The sequence below is a fragment of the Morus notabilis genome, unplaced genomic scaffold (genome assembly GCF_000414095.1).
Source record: "Morus notabilis unplaced genomic scaffold, ASM41409v2 Scaffold1211, whole genome shotgun sequence".
Classification (NCBI taxonomy): domain Eukaryota; kingdom Viridiplantae; phylum Streptophyta; class Magnoliopsida; order Rosales; family Moraceae; genus Morus; species Morus notabilis.
The window spans coordinates 217119-222801 of record NW_010359501.1 but is presented as its reverse complement, the minus strand read 5'-3'; the positions used below and the strand labels follow the sequence as shown (position 1 = coordinate 222801).

The window sequence follows — 5683 nt, the reverse complement described above, 5'->3', positions numbered from 1 at the left end:
TTAATATAATTATTTAAATAAAATGATATTAATTAAATATAAAAGTTAAAAATTAAACTCATCAATTTAAAAGGATATTTATCTCATTTTCTTATATATATATATATATATATATATTCACACACATATAGACGAGTACATGGTCAATATATTCTTCCTTGCTTTCTACGTTGACTCTTGGTTAATAAAGTTGACGAGCAAATGATCATTGATTAATCAGCGAGTTTGTATGTATTTATCTTAGGTCGTCACTGTCGTCTTGCTTAATTATTGAATATCCGTGCAAAAGCTATATATTTGGTTCTTTTTTGTCTTTTAAATCTCCATCTATTAAAAGCTACGTTAAACTGAAGAAATTGGTAGTCAATTTTACTATCAGGACAAAAACAGTAAAAAAAAAAAACAAAAATTTAGAGATTAAGAATGCTAAAATTAAAAATTTAAAGACTAAATTGTCATCATACTCAAATTTTAGAGACTAACAGATTTAATAATTCTAAAATCAATTTAGTGTCAACATAAAAGAGAATCAATACACATTTTCAAAATGGTTGTCTTAAATGCTAACAATACACATAAAGGCCTCGTTCATTTCACCGATTTGAGTTTTCAGTTTTAGATTTCTACAGTAAAAAACTCTCAGAAAATGTCACATCTAACTTTTTCTGCTACAATAAAAAGCTATCAGAAAATGTCACATCTCGGCTCGAATGGAAAACTCGAATCCGCGAAGTGAACGAGACCAAAGAGTTCAGTCATTTTACTGCCTTGCTAAAGTTAATTAGTGGTCTCATTTGTATTCCTAGTTGTGCCATACTTTCTTTGGCTATAATTTATTTCTCCTCTTTTTTCTTTTCCTTTTTCATTTTAAATTTATAAGTTTTGAGTTTTACAACTTTATCGATCACATACAATAGTAAAATTGTTAGCATTTTTATGTGTCAAACACTAAATCTAGAAAGTGAGAAAGAGAATAACAGAAACAATAATGCTAATATTTCTCTAGACTTTAAAATCCCAATGCCTGCACTAGCCTCCCCACCATAACCGGCACCTCCTCACACATACCAACCCAAGCCCCCAAAATCCACCAAAACCTTACTTGATGAAAACTTGTTGATGGTTAGGGAAACATGTGTATTTATTTATGAACTCCTATAATAAGCTAAGTAAAGAGTTAAAGTTTCCAGCAAAAAAAAAAAAAAGTGGAGATAAACTATATTATAAAGGATTCTTGTAAAATAGATGGTATAATAAGAATTGAGCTCGAACTCGAATAATCCGTCCGAACCGACTAAATAGGTTTTTTTTTTCCCGAATTTAAATGATCCCAACCCGTACTGTGCCGGTTGGGGGGCGGGTTGGGCATGCTTGAACCCACAATGCCCCGACCCGGCCGTTTTGATTCCCCCCCCCCCCCCCCAGGGCCCAGGCCAGGCGTGCTTCCTGTAGCCCTAAATCCCTCGTCCTCGCTCCTCAGTCTCTCCACTGTACTCTCGCGGCCTCGCCTCTCGCCTCCCTCCTCGCCTCTCGTCTCTCGTCTCTCGTCTCTCGCCTCTCCTTCTCATTCTCCGTTCCACTTCACCCTAAATCCCTCATCCCTAAATTACTCGCCGTTCCTCGCCGTTTCTCGCCATTCCTCGCCGTTCCTCGCCGTTTCTCGCCATTCCTCGCCGTTCCTCGCCGTTCCTCGCCGTTCTTCACCGTTTCTCGCCGTTCCTCGCCGTTCTCGTAAACCACCGTTCCTGTTCTTCTTCCAGATTTTTTATGATTCACCGTTCATCTAACATCATATAGGTGGCCAAGGTTACCAGGCCTCACGGTAACAGTGGTGTTGTTCGTGCGAAGTTCAAGTCAAACCTGCCGCCTAAATCTATGGTATTGTTAAATGGAAATTGCAAACGTTGTTTTTGTTATGATTCAAATAATGGGTTTTCTGATTTTGTTCTGTTCTCTGCTTGGCTTTGAAGGGTTCGAGAGTAAGAGTTTTCATGTACCCCAGAAACATTTAAGGTAATTTATCGGGAATTTTTGTTTTGTTTCTTTGTTTGCTTTTCATAATCATAGTCTGGCAGTATTGAATGGATAATTGTATATAATGTTGCTTGGTGTTAGAGAAATTGTTCATCTTTTTAATCTTTTTCTATTGTACGTGCATTTTCTTATCTTGGTTATCTGTTTTGTGAATGCTTTAAGTTGCAAATTTTTACTAAACCAGTTTCATTTTGTGTGATTGTCATCTGCTTACTTCTTTTTGCAGTTTATTTATACTTGCTTTTGATATTTTCTTGCAGTTGTTCAGGACCTATGGTTGACAGAGATTGGTCACTTGGGAGGGGATTTATGTTTTATGAACCAAGTTTTCAAGTGTCTTGTTTGTTTAGAGCTGAATCAATTTTGTTTGGTTTAGGATGTTTAATGGAGCATTGTTCAAAACACTACAAGTTAAGTGAATGCGCTTATATTTTGTTTAGCTTTTCTGCAATTTAATGGAGCATTGTTCAAAACACTACTTACGTATGCCTGTTATAACATACAAGTGATTCATACTGATTCGTTTCTTGAAACAAAAAAGTAAGAATTGATTTGTTGTACATCAATTTGATTTTTTTTAGCAAGGAAAATGCAATTCAGACTCTCGACTTCAAAGAATAGTTGATGTTTCTACAATTCCGGTGCTAGCTTGCGACTTGCTGGCTGAGATTGCATGAAAAATATTTCCCCCAAGTAATATGCTTGCCAACCCGAATAACCCGACTTTACTCGAGATCACCTAAAAGGTTATGAGTTTGTAGACTTAAGAGAGTGTTGCGGTCTAAAATTTTGTCAACCTGCATTGATCGGGTCGGCTCAATTTTCGGCTCAATCTGACCCTACAGGCTGATTTACACCCCTATATAATAAGATAACGAAATGTAGCACATAAGAATGTTTAGCCAAACCAGGAAAAGGAGGGAAACCAATAAAAAGAAGAAATTGGCCTGAATGGAACATATCTGATATTGTAGTATATAAGTGGAGCCAAAATTATGTGGACAAGACAAGTTAGAAACGTATGTCAATAAGGGGGGGGAAAAAAAGCAAAATAAAAAGAAATAAAAAGAAATGTGTGGATCGGTAATACTGTTGATTGAGATTATTATTCATTTATCGGGCATTTAATATTTCTTCATAAAGCAAAAAAGAAAAACGCGCATGCCTAATACCTTTCAAATTTGGCTGTTTAACAACAATATGTAAAAGAAAAGAAAAGCTTCCATATCAGATAACAACAGCCGAACTGTCGTCCAAAATAAAACTATGTTTGGAATTGATCCTGTTTTTATTTTTCACGTTTTGTCAGAAAGAAAAAATAAAAAAATTATAAAACAGTATTTGGCACAATAAAGATAAAAAATAAAAATAAAAACAATTTTTTGATTTAATATAAAATAAAAAAAAATAAAAAATGACATTTAGTCGTTTTTTATTTTTTATTTTCATTTTCTCCTCTCTCAAGTAAAGAGAGAAAAAAAAGATATTAATAAATTTTTTTATACTGAAAATAATCTCTTAATAAAATTATTAAATATATTTTTAAAAATAATTTATATTTGAGATTAAAAATATATTTATATAAAAAATTAAATTATTTTAAAATAAATTCTAAACGCGTCTAAAATTTTTAATATAAAAAAGTAGCCTCCTTTTTCCATCAAAGAGAGAGAAAAAAGCAGCCTCCTCTTCCGTGTTGGTTCTCACCTACAGTTTAAAGGAAAATTCATACAATAAAAAGAAAAATTAAACATTTGAGTTCATTGGGAAAAAAAAAGAAAAAAGAAATGTCATATCATTGAATTATTTGAGTGGCCGCTGATGAGTTTGGATCTACATAGGCAATTAATTTCTAGATCCATTTTCTTTTTCTGTTTTATAACATGTAATTCATTTTCATAGACTCTTTGTACTAGCTCCCTTCTTTTTCTTGCAAATTATCAAAGTAAAAAAAAAAAAAAAAAAATCTTTGACAACGCATAAGACTACCAAAATTTCATGTTGTGCAAAAGAGATTTTGCGTTACAAAATGACTTTCACTATTCAATATGGCATTCCTCTTCTTATATTTTGTCGGTGGCGAGTGGAACTCATGCGATATATTGGCAGCAAGCAACCATAGCTGTAGTGCCCACCATGTCCCAAGCTCAACATCATGAGAGAGAGAGAGAGAGAGGAAAACAAAAGGCATAGTATGGAAAACGAAGATGATTTGCTTGTTCTTTACTGATCTAAACTTTACATCTCGATTCAAATACATTTGCTGACACGTTTCCTAAACTTTTTTTTATTGGTAAACTACTCCCTAAATTTATGATTTTGAAAAATTCTACTTAACTGAGATTTTGATTTTGACAATTACTCACTTAATATATCATGTTTGTTATTCAGGTCAGATTTTATACCTCATCTATCATTGTACACGTAACAACCTAAGCTCTGAAAGGTCACTAAACGAGTCACCCCGACTCCCCGAGTAGGCAAAATAGATTGGTCGACTGATCAACTCTATCAGTTGATCTCACGAGTCGACGAACAATCTTGAGCATCAAGTCACGAGATATCTTCAAGACATTCCTTATAGGGATTTGGTGACACAATCAGCTAGAAAATGAAAGAAATCAACTACTCTAGCTAGAAGAATTAATGAGGAAAAAGGTCAACGATCGGCTTAGGCCGCAAGATACCCTCTCATTAGATGAAATTGATTGTCTTCCACATAACAAAACTATATCTCCAACAATCAGGCAACAAAGAGGCCGAATCAACTCAAAATGGGCAAGAAACCATGATTGACCAGTCAATTATGGACATAACTTGTTAAGGAAAGTCATGCAGCGCTTAAGAAGGAAAGGAATATCACAAATTGAAGGCCATATCACGTAGAAAATCATGAAACAACTCGTGGAGCCTCATTAACTATAAATACAAGGCATTTGGACACAGTTTGGCATGCTTTTACAACACACAAAAGCTCACACGCTCACTTACAACATATTTCTCGATTATTTACTGCATTTTCCAGCATACATGTCTCTCTCTCATCCCGTTCTCCTCAAAACAATTCATTGTAACGCTTTTTAGCAGTCCAAGTGAAACTAATAGAGCCCTACAGTGGACGTACCTTGTATTATTATGAGAATCACTATTATTTTTTGTGTCTTTTTACTGTTTTCACTTACTTTCACGTTTACTAACGATTTCGTTCTTACAACGGATCAATTTCAAAAATCGATGACTCCTAACTCGGTCATTGGCCTTTAATTTCTCTAAGTAGATTTTACCCTCTACAGTTTGGCACCAACCGTGGGCCCTTGGCTGACTAAATGGACGACGTTAACCCCCAAACATCTGAGATGAACAAAAGAAACACCAGCGCTCCTGCAAGTGACGAATCGACCGCTCCCGGTTAATCATCTTAACAGGTGACCAACCGACTTACGAATCTCAGCAATAAGAAACTATGGAGGAAAGGGTGTCCAGGACGCTTGAAGCTATGCAGAAGTCTCTGAACGAACAAGCTTCCCTCATCGAAGCAATCACCATGAATCAAGCACCCAGCGGGTCATTATGACCGACGACCATGTTCTCCACCCTTTCTACGGGCAGAACGCAGACTATAGGTGTTTTCACACCTTTCAGTCCGTTA

The 5683-nt window shown here is 35.2% G+C and overlaps 1 long non-coding RNA gene across 1 annotated transcript; it reads left to right on the top strand.

Annotated features, from left to right (window-relative positions):
* Positions 1-1479: 1479 nt before the first annotated feature.
* LOC21410896 lies at positions 1480-2500 on the top strand. Its single transcript, XR_002901907.1, has 3 exons — positions 1480-1878; positions 1971-2013; positions 2295-2500. It is a non-coding gene; the product is annotated as an uncharacterized LOC21410896 (long non-coding RNA).
* The last annotated feature ends 3183 nt before the right edge of the window (positions 2501-5683 follow it).